Raw genomic sequence first — 20,277 nt, 5'->3', positions numbered from 1 at the left:
AGTAGAATATCCACTGGGAAAGGAAGAGTGGGTGAAATTCTGTTGCTACAACACAATTTCTCCTAAGGAAGTATCAGCTTCCTCTGTTCATCAGTGAATGTCAGCATGTGTCCATTATATATTAATACTGAGTTGGAAACAAACTCATTATAAAACATCTAAGCTCTGCTACATAAGAAAAAATGGCAATTTAGAAAATTAAGTGCATGTCATATTTCTGTTTATGTGTAAATGAAATGGATTTTTAATTCAGTTAAAAGTGCATTTCATCTTATAAAGAGGCACTATTATAAAAACATAACGGGCTAATTAATCAAACATCCTGCAGGTTTTCCAGACAATTGAACTGAAATTCCAACTAAAAGATAAATTTGGCCAGTTCAATGCAATAAATATAAGTATTAATCAATATTTATCTTTGTCTGAGCCTTTAGGATTCACTATCCATCCAAAACTGGTCTATGATGATGAATCCAATTGAAGTCTATGGGCAATAACAAAAAAAAGTTTTCTCCTGTTAATTCGATGTACCTGTATATGAAATTAATGTTTTTCTAGCAGATTGATTACAATTAGAACACAATGAAAGTGATCAAAAAAGCTACTTCAAAGCTCTGATTCTGGCTGTTAGGTATGTTGTTTTCAGAAGTGGCAGTTGTGGAGGGAGCGAGGGTGTTGTGCAGTGGCCCTGCTGATTGAAAAAACAAATGATGTAGAGCTTTTGTTTTACAAATTTCACAGTGAAATAAACAAACATTTATTGGCTCAGATATTTAATAAAACTTAACAGAATAACCAAAACATACTATAACAAACGACAAACAGGTGCTTCCCAGTCATAGGTGGATTTTCAATAAGGCTTGGGGAGACTAAGCCTCCCCAAACCTGCTTTAGCACCTTAAAACCTGGCTCCGTTTCTGCACTGCCCTGCAAATCTTCTCTGGGTTCTGCAGAAATCAGCTGTGCTCTGATTGGATCTTTCTTCTTGTGGATTCTTCAATCAGACCACAGCTTTCTTGACAGGCAGTAAAATTGACCAATCAAGGTGCAGATGCAGACAGGGATCGGGAGATTTTGCAAACTGGAGGCAGTGCAGAATTGAAGACTAAAAAAAGAAGAATCTACAGGCTGTAAACTTTACCCAAGAACCAACTTTGAACTTTTGCTGCAGTTTTCATCCCACAGGTACTATACACAGGTACTATACACAAGTACTATACAGTATATGTTCTAATGACTGACCCACTAGCTGAAATTAAATTGTTTTTTGTCACCTGTATCCCTATCCCCTACCCTTACAGATGGAGGGCAAGTTAACTTTTCCCCCTGACAAAGCTCATTGTGCTTTTATATATTTGTTATGGTTTTTTGCTCTTTCTATTTTTCTTTTACTTTTGTCATTGTTTTTTTCATTTCTAGTTAGTTACAGTGGAGCCAATGTTGTGTATCCATGCCAGTGTTATAGTGCCAGGGCCTGAATATCTGCCATCAGTACCCACTGCTTCTTACTGTAAATAATGTGCTGGTTTTGTATATAAAGACTGTGTCTCACTGTATATAACGTGCCTGGATGTCAGTACCTGCTGCCTCTCTCTCTATAAAGCTAAATTAAACACATCTAAAGGGGAGGTTCACTTTTAAGTTAACTTGTAGTATGTTATAGAATTGCCTATTCCTAGCAGCTTTGCAATTGGTCTTCTTAGTTAATTTTTTATAGTTTTTTTATAATTTGCCTTTCGCTTCTGCCTCTTTCCAGCTTTCAAATGAGGGTCACTGACCAAAAAGTATTGCTCTGTGAAGCTACAGTTTTATTTTTCCATGCAGGCCCATTAACTATTCATAGTCCACAGGGCCCTCAATGAAACACTGCATCCAGCATAGATAATAACAAATATAAAATATAAAACACACATATTCCATCAAATTACATCAAATGTGGACCATTATCAAGATTAAAGGGTAAATGGCAAGTGACAAAACTAAAAATATATAATATTGTTTTATGTTTTCATTTAATCAAATCCACACCTATATTGCCCAATAAAAGCTTCAATTAATAGCTGCAAATGATGTATACATATTTTCCATATTCCATAAATGTATATACATATCTCTCATAGTAACTCAGGTTTTCTCCTAATCTTGTTTTTAACTGTCTTAGGGCTCTGGCACATGGGGAGATTAGTCACCCGTGACAAGGGAGATTTTCTTTCCCCTTATGAAATATACATAAAATTCAGAAAAGTTTTTCTACACTAATGGGCTTATTTATCAATTTTCAATTTTTTTTATTTTCAAATTCAAATAAACTGGCAATTAAAAAAAACTTTAATGCTTGCTTTTTATTAATATGGTAAACTTATTTGAATAAAAAAAAGTTGAATACCTCTAATTTCGAGATTACAAAATAACTTTTACATTGGAATTTTCTCATTCGAGTTTTCAGGGTTTTTGCACTTAATAAATAGCAGACAAATTTTAGCACAAGAAACTTGAATCGTAAAAAAAGAAAATTACGTAGTACAGGTATGGGATCCCTTATCCGGAAATCCATTATCCAGAAAGTTCTGAATTACGGAAAGGCCATCTCCCATAGACTCCATTAAAAGCAAATAATTCTAATTTTTAAAAATGATTTCCTTTTTCTCTGTAATAATAAAACAGTACCTTGTACTTGATCCCAACTAAGATATAATTGATCCTTATTGGAGGCAAAATAATCCTACTGGGTTTATTTAATATTAAAATGTTTTTTTAGCAGACTTAAGTTATAGAAATCCAAATTACGGAAAGATCCCTTATCCGGAAAACCCCAGGTCCCAAGCATTCTGGATAACAGGTCCCATACCTGTAATATGTAATATGCATTACTAGGAACAAAGGACGCCCATCTTTTTATTTTTTAAGCCATCACAAGCAACCCAATCGTAATTACACTTCCCAATGCTCTAGCCAGGCAAGGTGCTGGATTACTTGTTGATGCATTTGTATTGCAGTCTACGGATGGGGTTTCACCTCTCCCAGCAAAGTGTGATCAATGGAAATGCCATAAATTGTAAGTTTCACTGGACTATGGGTGAATAAGGAGAAGTTTAAAAAAAAAAAAAGATTGCAGTTTTAAGAACAGTAGCAATTACACTGACATGTTCTTATCAATTATAGTAATGTGTCAGCATCACATTAGCAATAAATCCTAATTTTCAATAAAGTATGCCATAGGATAGGATAGTAACAGACAATAGCATATAAAGGCACTGTGGCCATATATGTAGCTGCATAAAGCAAGCCAAGTGTCAGTGCACACGCGAGATCTGTGGCACAAAATCCATCATATAATATTATTTTATTTATTCAACTTGAATTTATTCTCTCCAAAACATTAGAATCATAAACAAATGGTGACTTGCTTTTTGTTTGGGAAAACAAATTCACTAGAAAATGCAATGGTAATTTGTTGCACAGGATTATGGTCCATTCTACCAATCTACTAAATCCTATTGGCTACAATACATCTATATTCCCAGGGAGATACTATGAAAATAGTTATCTGCAAAAACAAAATGGACGATGGTTTCATTTAACCCTTTAAGTGCATTTCGGTTCCCCTCAGTGCCAGACGTTTTGTAAACCTTCTGTGCTCTCTCAATTTAGGGGCTTTTACTGGGGGAAGGGTTAAGTTTAGGTAGGCAAACTATATATTGTTTTTTTTTCAGGAGAACCTGAGCTTTCCAAATCTGCCTAAGTTTTTGTGTATTTCCACTTCTGGAACAAGATTTAGAGCTTGAAATACAAAAAAAAAAAAAAGAAAAAAATGGTATTTTTCATTATATAAGGATTTATACCAGAAACATATTTTATTTTATGGACAAAAATTCAACTGATTTGGAAAGCCTCATGTCTCACGAACATGCCAATACCTGATATGTATAGTTTTATGGAGATTTCCGACTTCTATAGATCAAAAACTCCCAGCAGTAAATTACTAAATTTTCAAAGCATTACAGCAGAATACGGCATACTTTTGATTCCAAAGCCAAAAATCCTGGAACATTAGGTTTACCCAAGGAAACCATATATTTTTGAAAAGTACACATTCTGACGAATCCGAAATGGGTAACTATGTCTTCCAACTCCTAAGTACCAAACGGCAATGCTTTACTGAATTTAGCAGTTTCTATAAAAAATTATGAAAATTCTAAAAAATCGCCTCAAATCTTCCACTTTCAAGCACCTTATCCCCTACATAACATTAGGTACCAAAAAAACACACCCTAAATATGAAAGCCAAGGGTCCGCTGAACAGTTTGATGCCCATTGTGCATAGGAACACCAATGTATCTGGCATTTAGAGACCCCATAAGGAAGTTAGTGCATATAAATTGCCCCAGAGGTCTCTTTAGCTACTGAAAATGCAACATGTTTACTGCATTTTCTGTGGGGTAAAAACACAAAAAAATATATTGACCCCCAAAACCATATATTTTTGGAAAGTACACATTCAGGCGAATTCAAAATTGGTACCCATGTCTTTCTACTCCAAACTACAGAGTCGCAATGCTTTCCCAAAATTGCCGGTTTTGATGAAATACCTGAAAATCACCTCAAATCTTCCACTTTCAAGCACCTTATCTCCCACATAACATTAGGTACCAAGAAAACACATCCTAAATATGAAAGCTAAGGGTCCGCTGAACAGTTGGATGCCCATTGTGCATAGGTTCACCAATGTATCTGGCATTTAGAGACCACAAAATTAAGTTAGTGTATACGCTGCAATATAAGCTACCGGCATGTGCATTATGTGCCATAAGACCCCCTAACAGTAAGGAGACCCTAGAAAACTATACATTTTCCCAAAGTACACATTCTGACAAAACAAAAATGGGTAAATACATCTTTCTACTGCAAACTACCAAACTACAAAGCTATGCTAAACAGAATGGTTTTTATGACATTTCTGAAAATCGTCACAAAGCTTGCATTTTACCTCATAATGTACCCCCACATTTTGTAACATATCAACATAAAACTTTCTAAATATGAACGTCAGGGTTCTACTAAACAGTTTGATGCCCTATGTGACATAACAAACTGTATAAGTTGGATGAAACCAAAACAGGATTTGACTCCTTCTGCCAACCCAAAGGCAGCTTCCAGAGGGGCCAATCATAGCTAATCCCACTGTGCCTATGGGAAGCCACCTAGTGAGCATGCCCAGTTCAGTCTTTTGCATTTACTAGACAGAGCACTGCTCTCACAAGGGGTAGCTATGTGTATTGTGTCACTATGGGGTCTGGCTTTGTGTGCCCTCACAATAGGGGCAATTAAATGGGGAGGGCCAGACAGAGCTGGCTGGCTACACACAATACACACCTAGATGAGATTAACCTACACAATGCATTTGCTACAACAAACAGAATATACATAAACAGAAATATCTCATGGTTTCATCCAACTTATACAGTTTGTTATGTCACACCCTATACGCATATATTTAAAAAAATGGGTAAATACATCTTTCTCCTGCAAACTACCAAACTACAAAGCTATGCTAAACAGAACGATTTTTATGACATTTCTGAAAATCGTCACAAAGCTTACCTCATTATGTACCCCCACATTTTGTACCCTATCAACATAAAACATTCTAAATATGAACGCCAGGGGTCTATTGAACAGTTTGATGCCCTATATGCATAAATTTACCAAACTATGTGGGGTACAGGGGCACCCAAAAATAGTGCATATGAATTTTCACATTAGACGCTCCGGCTCATGCAGTTTTTGCACCCGGTATGTGTATTATGTGCCATAAGACCCCCTAACAGTACGGAGACCCTAGAGCAGTGTTTTTCAACCTTTTTTGGGCAAAGGCACACTTGTTTCATGAAAAAAATCACGAGGCACACCACCATTAGAAAATGTTAAAAAATTTAACTCTGTGCCCAGCAGCAGTGCCCCCCTAGTACACTGGTGCCCAGCAGCAGTGCCCCCCTAGTACATTGGTGCCAAGAGCAGTGCCCCCCTAGTACATTGGTGCCCAGCAGCAGTGCCCCCCTAGTACATTGGTGCCAAGAGCAGTGCCCCCCTAGTACACTGGTGCCAAGAGCAGTGCCCCCCTAGTACATTGGTGCCCAGCAGCAGTGCCCCCCTAGTACATTGGTGCCAAGAGCAGTGCCCCCCTAGTACATTGGTGCCCAGCAGCAGTGCCCCCCAGTACATTGGTGCCAAGAGCCAGCCCCCCTAGTACATTGGTGCCCAGCAGCAGTGCCCCCATAAGTCAGTGTGCCCCGTGGCCCCCCCTAATACATTGGTGCCCAGCAGCATTTTACTCTTCGGCGGCTTCAGCAGCATCTTCCCCTCACGCGCGCCGCCTCTGCACTTCTGCCTACACGCGACCGCACACAGGCCCTTTTATAACGTTGCGCCCCGTGCGTATTGACGTCACCCGTACACACGGGGCGCAACCAATGACAGGGCACGGATTTTTTTTTTTAAAGTAAAAATTGCGGCCCTGCCTACGGCACACCAGGCAACAAGTGTGCCGCGGAACAGCGGTTGAAAAACGCTGCCCTAGAAAACCATATATTTTCCAAAAGTACACATTCTGACAAAACAAATTGTCACAAAGCTTGCATGTTGCCCCATTATTTACCCCACATTTAGTAATGCACCAACATAAAACGCTCTAAGTATGAATGCCAGGGGTCTACCAAACAGTTTGATGCCCAATATACATAGATTTACCAAACTATGTGGGGTACAGAGGATGCCAAATTGAAATACAGCAGACAAAATGTCCATGTGCAAAGACAAGTAACAAAGAACAATGTGAAATGCAATAAAATTTATAAAAATAAAAAAAATTAGTAAAATATTTTTTTTGCCTAATAATATCTGCGGTCAGAATAACAGTTTTAGTATTTTGGCTTGGGCAAATAAGGTTTACAGACAAAATCAAGCGAACAACAACTGTGCATAACTGAAAATAAAATAAAATGGCTAAAAATGCAATAAAATACCCAAAAATGCACCAAAATCACAGAAAATGTAGTAGAAACACCTAAATAATACACAAAAGGTATTGTGCAGTGCGGTTAGCGAATACGCTATCCGCAATGGCAATAAAACATTTTTTTCAGGCAAGAATAAAAACGATGCGATAAAACAAAATTACATAAGTGTGTGTGTACACTAGGTAAAATGTGTTTTGCGTGCATGTGTGTGCAAGTAAGTGTGAGTGCTGTAAGTGCTGCGAATGTGTGAAACCCTCCAACCCCCCCAAAAATGTATGTGTGTGTGTAAGTGTAAGTATAAGTGTGTATTAGTGTAATAAGTGTGTGTTTGTGTGTTTTTGTGTGTGTGGCACTTACCTGGGCAAAAAGAAGCTAAAAATCACAGGAGAGACATCAGGCACAGCAGCTGCAGCCGATTCAGTGAGTGGGCGGTGCAGGAAGGGGGGGGGAGGAGGAAGGGAGAGAAGAAAAAGCCAAACGTGTTTGGCTTTTCCTATGGGGCCCCTGGGCGATCGTGCCCCAGGGGCCACTCGTTCCCCGCCTCTGCTCGTTGCCTAGGGGCTGGGGAACGAGCAGGGAGCGAAGGAGCGGCTTGAAAAGCCGCTCCTCCGCTCCCAAACCCGGAAGTGCAGCAGAACGTAGAATCTACGTCCTGTGGCACTTAGGTACCTATACACAGGATGTACAAGGTGATTGTTGAATTAACAAAGTTTATTGCTTAATAGTTTTAAATTGCATTAATTATATAAAAAATGCGATACGCTATAAAATGTATATTAAAGATATGCTTTATGGTTTTGTTTTGATTTTTTTAATAGAATAAAGGGATTTTAAGAGGATGATGCCATAGGCTCCCCTTGTCACAAAATGAGTGAAACTTTATTCAGTCTAGCCAACCCTGGGCCCAGTGATTGGATCATATTAGGGGTTCAAGAACCCACTAGGAATGACTCTATTTTGGACCTGGTGATTTCTAATAATAATGAACTCATCTCTAACATTTGTGTGGGTGAGCATTTGGGGAACAGTAATCATAACATGGTCTCCTTTGAGATAATGCTGCAGAGACAGCTCTATAAGGGAGTAACTAAAACGCTCAATTTTAGACGTGCAGACTTTGCCAGTATAAGGGCATCTCTGCAATGTGTCAACTGGGAAAGGCTTTTCATGGGGTTAGACACAGAAGGAAAATGGAACATCTTTAAAACATTGCTTTGCAGGTATACACAACAGTATATTCCCCTTGTAAGCAAGGAGAGGCATCGCAAAGCAAAACCTTTATGGCTAAATAAAGGTGTTAGTGTCGAGCTTGGTAAGAAAAGACGTGCTTTTAGGGCATTCAAGTTAGCTGGGACAGCAGAAACTCATCAGGTACAAGGAAGCAAATAAAGCATGCAAAAAAGCTATCAAGCAAGCTAAAATAGAGATGGAAAGGAATATTGCAGCTAGGAGTAAAAAGAATCCAAAATTATTTTTTAATTATGTGAATAGTAAAAAAATGAAGCAAGAAGGGGTGGGAACCTTATTATCACGGGGGGGTTGATGAGAACGGGGAAAAAGCTGAAATTTTGAACTCTTATTTTTCATCTGTCTATACATCTGAGGAGCCAGATAATGAAGGCTTCCCTTTTAATATGCCCAGTTCTAGTAATTTAGCTACTGACACATGGGTCACTCGGGAGGAAATTCAAAAGAGACTTGAACATGTAAAGGTAAACAAAGGTCCAGGGCTGGATGGGATTCATCCCAGGGTATTAAATGAGCTGAGCGCTGTGATTGCCAAACCTCTTCACTTAATTTTTCAGGATTCATTGAGGTCTGGCATGGTGCCGAGAGACTGGCGGATTGCTAATGTGGTGCCGTTATTTAAAAAGGGATCCCGCTCTCAGCCTGAAAACTATAGGCCTGTTAGTCTGACATCAGTAGTAGGAAAACCTTTGGAAGGGGTAATAAGGGATAGGGTACTTGAATACATTGCAGTTCACAATACTATTAGTTTGTGCCAGCATGGTTTTATGCGTAACAGATCTTGCCAGACTAATTTAGTCGCCTTTTATGAGGAGGTGAGTAGGAACCTCGATGCTGGAATGGCAGTTGATGTAATCTACTTGGACTTTGCTAAAGCGTTTGATACAGTACCTCACAGAAGGTTAATGATCAAATTAAGGAATATTGGCCTAGAACATAATATTTGTAATTGGATAGAGAACTGGCTGAAGGATAGAGTACAAAGAGTGGTGGTAAATTGGGGGGTATCCTTAATGGAGAAGGATCTAGGGGTTTTTGTTGATAACAAGTTGTCTAATTCCAGGCAGTGTCATTCTGTGGCTACTACAGCAAATAAAGTGCTGTCTTGTATAAAAAAGGGCATTGACTCAAGGGATGAGAACATAATTTTGCCCCTTTATAGGTCCCTGGTAAGGCCTCACCTTGAGTATGCAGTGCAGTTTTGGGCTCCAGTCCTTAAGAGGGATATTAATGAGCTGGAGAGAGTGCAGAGACTGCAACTAAACTGGTTAAGGGGATGGAAGATTTAAACTATGAGGTGAGACTGTCGAGGTTGGGGTTGTTTTCTCTGTAAAAGAGGCGCTTGCGTGGGGACATGATTACTCTGTACAAGTACATTAGAAGGGATTATAGGCAGATGGGGGATGTTCTTTTTTCCCATAAAAACGATCAACGCACCAGAGGCCACCCCTTTAGATTAGAGGAACGGAGCTTCCATTTGAAGCAGGGTAGGGGTTTTTTCACGGTGAGGGCAGTGAGGTTGGGGAATGCCCTTCCTAGAGATGTGGTAATGGCAGATTCTGTTAATGCCTTTAAGAGGGGCCTGGAAGAGTTCTTGAACAAGCATAGTATCCAAGGCTATTGTGATACTAATATCTACAGTTAGTATTAGTGGTTGTATTTATAGTTTATGTATGTGAGTGTATAGATTGGTAGGTGTGGGTTAGGTGTGCTGGGTTTACTTGGATGGGTTGAACTTGATGGACACTGGTCTTTTTTCAACCCTATGTAACTATGTAGATTCTATGTCCTGTGGCACTAAAAGGGTTAACTATAATGATGTAAAATGGATTTTAGCCTCTGTATGTTTATGTTAAAAGGTATTTGCCAGATTCCTCTTCTGTGGCTTATCCATTGATAAAATTGTATGTCATACTATTTCTTAATTGGATAATAAGCAATGTTACAAACAGCCACAAAAATGGTACTACAGGTATAGGACCCGTTATCCAGAATGCTCGGGACCAAGGGTATTCCGGATAAGGGGTCTTTCCGTAATTTGGATCTCCATACCTTAAGTCTAGTAAAAAATCAATAAAACATTAATTAAACCCAATAGGATGGTTTTGCATCCAGTAAGGATTATTTACATCTTAGTTGGGATCAATTGCAACGTACTGTTTTATTATTACAGAGAAAAAGGAAATCAGTTTTAAAATTCTGAATTACTTGATTAAAATGGAGTCTATGGAAGACAGGCTTTCTGTAATTCGGAGCTTTCTGGATAACGGGTTTCCAGATAAGGGATCCCATACCTGTACTAGTACCCTTTGTAAATCAACTCACCAAATTCAGTAGGTAATCCAGGTGCACAAGCCCCAGACCCTTATCTCAGGGGAGCAGAAAAACAGTCAATGAACAGGAGAATGGGGGCCTCCAGGCACACGGAAAATCCACAGGGCCACAAAATAAAAGTAAAAATATTCTTTATTAAGGTCTTGCTATTAGCCATTGGCAAGTTATCAGTAATGCTGATATACAATATAAGAAATATAAATCCCCCAATCACTAAGATAGCAAGATCAAGCTCTGCTTCATCCAGTTGCAGATATAGAATTAAAGCTAACCTTAAGTTATGACTGGCTTACAGGAGAAGGAAAGGTCAAATCAGTTTGGCACCCCCCCCCCCCCCCATTGATTGTATTTACTTACTGAATACCCCAGGCTGGTGCAAAAAACTGCCTAGAGTATGTAGGGGATCAGAGAACTCTGTCCCCTGTTTCTCAGTCTGTGACATCATCCAGCCTAGCTACAGACTGGGGAGGAACCCGATTGGCTGGATGCCCCAGTGCACATCTGGGAAGAGGTGTGCTTAAGTTTGGAGCCAAAAATCAAGGGGCGGGCCCAGAGTTGATAAAGGGAGCCCCTGTTGTTTTTGCCAGTTGTTGGAAGAGAGATACAGTGAGCAGCCAGTACCAAGTGTTGTGAGTTCAGACTGAAAGGATAAGAGTCTGCTGGGTTGCCAGTGCTTACAAAGTCCTCTGTGGAATCTCCGTGAGTGTCCCCTGGTGTAAACAGGTATTGCTCGTTTACCTGCTACATAGGAGCAACCATCTTTTCTAAGGGGAAGGTTCTCTGGGGCAGGTAGCGCCAACTTGGGGGACTTAAGAGCTCTTGGGAAAGGGACTGAACTAATTTAAGGGTTGGGGTCTAGCTGGATCCAAGTTGGGACTGGGCACCTACAGAGACTGTGCCAGGAGTGGATAGACTGCACAAGTTCCTCAGGACAGAAAATTCAGTTATCCCTAAGCTGTTTTACATTCTATTTCAACATTTATATAAAGTTTGATATTGCTGCAAAACTGTGTGTGATTATTCCTAGTGGAAAGTCCCTTGAGGTGTGTTCCTCAGTGTCCACTAGGTGGAGGCACTGCACTATAATCCCAGTTCCCAGTATTTTATAATTCAAAGAGAACGAAAATCTCCTGTACTAAAGCCTATATACAGCCCAAATTAAATGAGTGTGCCAAGAAAGGGTACAAGTACATGCAGGCAAGCAATCCTTTTACATATTCTTTCTTTGATCCGGCTGTGCAGTAGCCTGAAAAGCCACACTTTAACAAGAAAGTTGCCTTTTTGACTCTACTGCACATGCATAGGCCCAGGATTACAGCGAAAGGAGAAGGAAGGAAGAAAATCACCTGCCTGCATGTCCCCTGGGCTGTTGCGATTTTCTGCTAATAGGAGCACCAGCCTGGGATATCAGGCAAGTGATGTTAATCACTGGGTTTGCCTAAGATTTAGCACATTTTTGTTTAGTAAAAACGCCACACTTTTGGCTCAACTAATCAAATATTTACTAAGTCACACTTCACATTTTCTGTTTTCTTGAACAGGCAGCCATCTTTAAAAAGGTATTCTCCCTTCCTTTCCCTCCTTGCTTCATACTGCACATGTGTTTCCATTCCCTCCCCCCACCCCCTCTGGCAGATGCGCTTCTGATTGGCTGGTGGGCATGTGTAGCTCAGAACAGGAGACAAGATCAAGTTACACACATGTGCATTACTACTGAAGGCTACTGCCGCTGGCAGCCTACAGGAAGGGGAGAGAGATTTCAGTGATGTCACTGTAGTCTTCACACTGCTGTAGGCTGCCAGCACCATATATCAGAGAAGCAAGCAGGGATCTGGGAATTTAGATATGCAGTAAGTACTTAAAAAGAATGCCTTTAGACTTACTTTTAATTTATATTAACCTTTCCTTGTCCTTTAAGTTTCCTTCTCCTTTAAAGAAAACCTTTATTACTGTATGATGAAAAGATTGAATTATCAATCAACAGCCCAAACTCTCAAAAAATACGATAGTCATAACTCTGCTCCTCCAACCATGCATAAATTAATATACACAGGTAGAATTGGTAGTTAGCTGTTTTTCAGAAGATTATTATTTTATCAAGTGACAGGGCACAAACACCATGTGATCACTCACAAAAATGAAAATGAGTCAATGACAGACTGATTACATGACTAATTATCATGTAACAGAGACACGTTCCAGCCATCCTCTTGACATACATGTCCCTATAATTATTCAGAGACATACATTAAAAAGCCAGATCTCTCTGTGTGTGGTCATCTTTAAATGTACAGTTGTCCATGTCGAATCAATCAGCAATTTGATTTGCTGCATGTATATCAGTTAGAAAATGAAAGAAAACTTTTGATTGGTCACTGTGCACAATTTGTCCTCTGCTCTTTATAGAAAACCCTAAACTCATATCTGGAGATTTATATTTATAACTACATTGCTGTTGTGTTAAAGACCCTGATAACCTATTCTATAGACCAATGCTATACAACTTATTCTCATCCATTATACCATGTAGGGGGGCCACATTATAATAAAATGATAATGTCATAGAAAGCAGTCAATAGGGCCTTTGGGCAGGCAACCATCTACAACGGTAGTTGCCCTAAGGCCTGTCATAGTACAAATGGTAGTTACTATGGCTATACTGAATTGTTTCCTAATAGGAGACACATTTTCTTAAAAATGTTTGTATCAAATATAAGTTAGCAGTCAAACCTAAATCACAAACTGGCTTCTGTGAGCAGAGATCCTAAATCCAGCTCCTTCCAGGAATTATGACCACAGAAGACAAATAAGAAAGAAAAGCAGCAATCTCAGTAATACTCACTATTTCCTGTTAGTGCTCTCGCACTTTCCTAACATCCTTCATGATATGCCATCTGGGCTTTCATAAGCAATATGGGTTTTAGCAAGCTCAAGACCACAAAGTAAATGGAAAGTGAAGAAATCTTTTAATTTAAATAAAAATCTAAAAACAAATACATAGCAAATGAGAAGGGGGACCTGTAACAAAATACGTGCTTCTATGTTAAAGATAAGTGTCTAGTATCATCAAATACACATAGGCTCTGTAATGCCTGTCAACTGGTTTTTGGGTTAAAGCTATGTTCAAAGTAAATCAATCTGCCACTGTAGTTTTTACATCCAACAGAAAGCTGTCACTGTCCTCCTAGGGCGTAGCAGTACAGTTCAGCAGGACATTACACAGACATCATAAACTACCATTGGAAAGGTAGTAGCCCTGATGGGGATCGCTAAAGGAAGTAACCACATTAGTTTTCTTCCTCCTGAAACAAGGCTGGATCTCACAGTAACTGTGCTGCTGAGGATGGATGGCTGCCATTGCTGTTTATATAATAATGTTAAACAATAAAGCAGATCAACTGAATCAATCACAAAGCCCCAAGCATTCCAAGTGCAGTAATATATTTTATATCTGTATTTGTAAAGTTCAAACATATTCTGCAACACTTTACAATAGGTATCAGATCTGTTATACAAAATGATAACGGATTGTTCCATAAATTGGATCTCCATACCTTAAGTCTGCTAAACATTAATTTAACTCTAAAGAACTTATAATTGGCTTTATCAATCCTAATTGTGTTTAGTGGGAAAAACCTTTATTTATGCCTCTAAACAAGTAGATATAAAAAAAACAGAAGGGGACAAATATACGTAAGCTGCCCATACATGTGAAGATTTGCTCGCTTGGCGAGGTCGCCAAGTGAGTGGATCTTCACCCAATATCCCGCCTATGGGTGGGCGATATCGGGGAACATGTAGTCTAATTCGATCAAATTATAATGGCGGCAATGGGGCAGTCGGTCGGGTTAAAAGATTTAGTCAGATTGGGGACCGCATCGGCTCATTGATGCAGTCCCCGATCCGACTAAATCTTTTAACCTGCCCGATCGATGTCTGGCCAATTTGAGGCCAGATATCGGTCGGGCATGTCCCTCGTTCCTGCCCCTACACGGGCCGATAAGCTGCCGAATCGGTCCAAGGGACCAATATTAGCAGCTACAATCAGCCTGTGTATGGCCACGTTTAAAGGCAGATTTACTTGCCTTGACTATCTGTGGTCAGGCCAAGTTCCTGATCTCACTCAGTTTTTCAGCAATCAATTGCTCTGGCTTGCTGTAGAATAACATTTCAAAAATCAATAAGCAAAGGTAAGTAAGCCCTATTTGTTTTATACTATGGGGCATGGCCCTCACAACCCCTACATGATTCAAATTAGAGTATTTCATGAGACGTCATGTATGCTGACGTGATTAGGATTTATTTTACATCTATTTATCATGGTTAATCACTTGACTATTGGTGAATCATTTACATTTGATATTCCATTAGAAGTGTGACCTTTATAAACCCTGCTCTGAACTATTGATTTCTTCTAAAGGGACTTTGCACATGAGCATGTTTATATTCCAGCTGAAGTGTATATTATCAGAGCTGTCAACCAACCCATTGTCATAAGAAAGATAATGGTCCAGTCTTGCTTTTTAGGCCTGAATTCCTCTTTACACTAAATGATAACTTAAAACAAGGTCTCAAAAAGGCCTGGAGTGGATCATTATATCTTTCATGACTTGGTGTTGGTCGACAACTCGGTATTATAATGCTTATTTTCTTTTTTTTTCCTCTTTCCTTTTGGACACTTTGTCAATTTGCTATTTATGTTCTGTCCTCTTCCAAAATAGTAGTTTTGTCTTACCTTGCATTATGACTGTCACCAATATCTAACACTGCAACACTGATCAACACTAAATAGTATACAACATTGAAACAGCAATTTCTGATTTAACCCTGTGACACGGTGATTGTTTGGAAGCCATGTAAAAAGGGTGCTGCATATCTGCGTGTGGGGAGTTGTGTAGTTGTACCCAACCTTCAGACCTCCAAACCTGTGAGGTCAAGCAGGGAACCATACTGAATATCATCCTTCTATAAACATTTGAAACACACAAATTTCAATAAAATGTACCGGTATATTTTTTTTTAATCCAACTGCTTTCCAGTGCACAAGTGCTTCAATACACTTGATAAAGGGGCACTGTAGTTTGTTTTGTAAGACTGTCCTTGTATGTGCTTAAGTGACAACCATCGTTGTTTTTAGCAGGACCGCATCTGGACACTTCAATGACAGACTTTCGGTGGCCAAATTATGTTTTTTTTTGTTTAACTAAGAAATAGCTTTTGTACATTCTATGAGCTATTTCTCCCATTTGTTGTGTGACATTTTACATCAATTAGGCACCACCGGGTCCTCTCTACCCCTGGGCTCTCCAACAGCCACAGGGTCTGCAATACTGTTGTGAGTCTGAATGTTTTCCCAGTTATGTGTCAATTCTAATAAAATATTATTGATTTGTACAACAAGCTCTGAAAAGTTCTTTTAAAATATTTTTATTACCTCTGAAGCTTTTGATCTGTTACCCAAGTTGTATTAACATGGGCACAGATAATCTTTGCTTTATGATACAAGCACACAAAAAGTTAACTAAATGAAAGTGAACTAAACATATTCCTATAGAAAAAAAAAGATCTTTTAAAAACAATTGTATATAAAGTTCTAGTACCCTCTAGTGGCTAAATACAGTTATAGCAGCATTACCTATGCTCTTCAGTCTTCTTATAGTTTTCTGGTTTACAAAGGCATACAAGTTAAAAGATATGGGGGCCAATTCACTAAAAATCGATAATGCTTATTGCATGCTTTTTTTTGCGTTAAAAAGTGTGTGATAATTAAGTACCGTCATTTTGCATGGGTTAAGATGCATATCACATTTCTATGGCATTGCATTAATTAGCAAATAAAAATAGTACTAAAGCATGATTCACAAACACATATGAAGCGTTAAACGCACAAAATATCGCTTTAATCTGTGAGAATATTAACACCTACTTGGGTAATGCGGTTCATGAGCGTTTGGCAACACAACATGCAGTTGGATTTTTTCAAATATGTGATCGTCCTAGAGTGATGCATCCTCTATTTTTCAGGGAAATGGTAATTTTCAGAACAGAAAGTAATGGTTTTGTGTGTAATATCGTGCGCTAATATTGCACACGGCGGAAAATAATGCTTGAAATCGGTCATCATCAGATAAATAATGCAAAGAACAGCGCTTCTTAATTATGACAAGTGTCCTTTTAGTGAATCGATCGTTAAGTTGCAAAGAATAAGAAGTAATAACATTTTTAACGCATGCTATAAATAGCGCTCGTTTTATCGACCTTTAGTGAATCGGCCCCTCTTCGAGCACTTGTTATATTCTATTGTTATAGTTTATCAGATAAGGAGCTTCCATTGTTACAAGGGAAACAGACTAATTTTCACCTTAGCTCTAACTGTCCTTAAGCTAATGTAAGCATCAGAGGAAGAAGTAGTAATCTCCGCTGCATGCTGGCTAATGCGCGTAGCTTGTCGGGTAAATTAGGGGAGCTGCAGGCTATTGCATGTATTGAAAATTATGATTTAATTGGTATCACTGAGACCTGGTGGGATGAAAAATGCGACTGGGCTGTGAATTTAAATGGGTATACACTTTTTAGGAGGGACAGAGTTATTAAAAAGGGTGGAGGGGTTTGTCTTTATGTAAAGTCAGATTTAAAGCCATGTAATAAAGACATTACCAATGAAAACGTTGAATCTCTTTGGGTAGAAATTTCAGTAGGGCTGAAGGTCACAAAGAAAATGATCATTGGTGTATGCTATAAACCACCCCGTATAGATGAGGGGGATGAGTCCCAGCTACTTTTGCAAATGGAGGAGGCTTCAAAATTGGGTCAAGTTGTTATTATGGGGGACTTTAATTATCTGGACATTGACTGGAGTAATGGGGTGGCTAAGTCAGAAAAAGCTAGTAGGTTTGTAAACATGCTAAATGACAACTTTTTATTTCAGGTGGTTCAAGAACCTACTAGGAATGATTCTATTTTGGACCTGGTAATATCTAATAATATTGAACTTATCTCTAACATTTGTGTGGGTGAGCATTTGGGGAACAGTGATCACAACATGGTCTCCTTTGAGATAATGCTACAGAGACAGCTCTATAAGGGACTTACTAAAACGCTCAATTTTAGACGTGCAGACTTTGCCAGTATAAGGGCATCTCTGCAATGTGTCAACTGGGAAAGGCTTCTCATAGGGTTAGACACAGAAGGAAAATGGAACATCTTTAAAACATTGCTTTGCAGGTATACACAACACTATATTCCCCTTGTAAGCAAGGAGAGGCATCGCAAAGCAAAAACTTTATGGCTGAATAAAAGAGTTAGGGTCGAGGTTGGTAATAAAAAACGTGCTTTTAAAGCATTCAAGTTAGCTGGGACAGCGGAAACTTTCATCAGGTACAAGGAAGCAAATAAAGCATGCAAAAAAGCTATCAGGCAAGCTAAAATAGAAATGGAAAGGGATATTGCAGCTAGGAGTAAAAAGAATCCAAAATTATTTTTTAATTATGTGAATAGTAAAAAAATTAAGCAAGAAGGGGTGGGAACTTTATTATCACGGGGGGGTACATTGGTTGATGAGAACGGGGAAAAAGCAGAAATTTTGAACTCTTATTTTTCATCTGTCTATACATCTGAGGAGCCACCTAATGAAGGCTTCCCTTTTAATATACCCAGTGCTAGTAATTTAGCTACTGACGCGTGGGTCACTCAGGAAGAAATTCAAAAGAGACTTGAACATGTAAAGGTAAACAAAGGTCCAGGGCCGGATGGGATTCATCCCAGGGTATTAAATGAGCTGAGCGCTGTGATTGCCAAGCCTCTTCACATAATTTTTCAGGATTCGTTGAGGTTTGGCATGGTGCCGAGAGACTGGCGAATTGCTAATGTGGTGCCATTATTTAAAAAGGGATCTCGTTCTCAGCCTGAAAACTATAGGCCTGTTAGTCTGACATCAGTAGTAGGAAAGCTTCTGGAAGGGGTAATAAGGGATAGGATAGTTGAATACATTGAAGTTCACAATACTATTAGTTTGTGCCAGCATGGTTTTATGCGTAACAGATCTTGCCAGACTAATTTAGTTGCCTTTTATGAGGAGGTGAGCAGGAACCTTGATGCTGGAATGGCAGTTGATGTCATCTACTTAGATTTTGCTAAAGCGTTTGATACTGTAGCTCACAGAAGGTTAATGATCAAATTGAGGAATCTTGGCCTAGAACATAATATTTGTAATTGGATAGAGAACTGGCTGAAGGATAGAGTACAAAGAGTGGTGGTAAATGGAACATTTTCTAATTGGGCCAGTGTGGTTAGTGGAGTACCGCAGGGGTCAGTCCTTGGTCCTTTGCTTTTTAACTTGTTTATTAATGACCTGGAGGTGGGCATAGAGAGTACTGTTTCTATTTTTGCTGATGACACTAAATTGTGCAAAACTATAAGTTCCATGCAGGATGCTGCCGCTTTGCAGAGCGATTTGACAAAATTGGAAAACTGGGCAGCAAACTGGAAAATGAGGTTCAATGTTGACAAGTGCAAAGTTATTCACTTTGGTAGAAATAATATAAATGCGAACTATCTACTGAATGGTAGTGTGTTGGGGGCATCCTTAATGGAGAAGGATCTAGGGGTTTTTGTAGATCACAAGTTGTCTAATTCCAGGCAGTGTCATTCTGTGGCTACTACAGCAAATAAAGTGCTGTCTTGTATAAAAAAGGGCATTGACTCAAGGGATGAGGACATATTTTTGCCTCTTTATAGGTCCCTGGTAAGGCCTCACCTTGAGTATGCAGTGCAGTTTTGGGCTCCAGACCTTAAGAAGGATATTAATGAGCTGGAGAGAGTGCAGAGACGTGCAACTAAACTGGTAAAGGGAATGGAAGATTTAAGCTATGAGGTGAGACTGTCGAGGTTGGGGTTGTTTTCTCTGGAAAAGAGGCGCTTGCGAGGGGACATGATTACTCTGTACAAGTACATTAGAGGGGATTATAGGCAGTTGGGGGATGTTCTTTTTTCCCATAAAAACAATCAGCGCACCAGAGGTCACCCCTATAGATTAGAGGAACAGAGCTTCCATTTGAAGCAGCGTAGGTGGTTTTTCACGGTGAGGGCAGTGAGGCTGTGGAATGCCCTTCCTAGTGATGTGGTAATGGCAGACTCTGTTAATGCCTTTAAGAGGGGCCTGGATGAGTTTTTGAACAAGCAGAATTTCCAAGGCTATTGTGATACTAATATCTACAGTATTACTGGTTGTATATATAGTTTATGTATGTGAGTGTATAGATTGGTTAGTATAGGTTGTGTGCTGGGTTTACTCGGATGGGTTGAACTTGATGGACAATGGTCTTTTTTCAACCCTATGTAACTATGTATATGTATGTATGTATGCTTGCAACAAGTCAACAACCATATTACAGAATCCAACCCTAGTTTGCCTTCAGTTACTGTACATTTTTCCCACTAATAACTATCTTTAAGTATAATTTTCTGTATGTTTTAATCGAACATTTGCTGCATGTTTTATGCACGCATATTATACTATGTGAAAAACCATCAGTGATCATTTCCTGATCAAGGAAGAATGTGGCTACTATTTATTTGACTACATAGTAGATTTCCCCCAGGAGCTGGCTCCTTCCTAGGTGTCAGATTAAGGCAGAATGCAGTGTCGCTACTGCAAACAGCCATGACTAACTTTCAGCCA

The sequence above is a fragment of the Xenopus tropicalis genome, chromosome 6, assembly GCF_000004195.4.
Source record: "Xenopus tropicalis strain Nigerian chromosome 6, UCB_Xtro_10.0, whole genome shotgun sequence".
Taxonomy (NCBI): Eukaryota; Metazoa; Chordata; class Amphibia; order Anura; family Pipidae; genus Xenopus; species Xenopus tropicalis.
Note: the sequence above shows the minus strand (reverse complement) of the source record.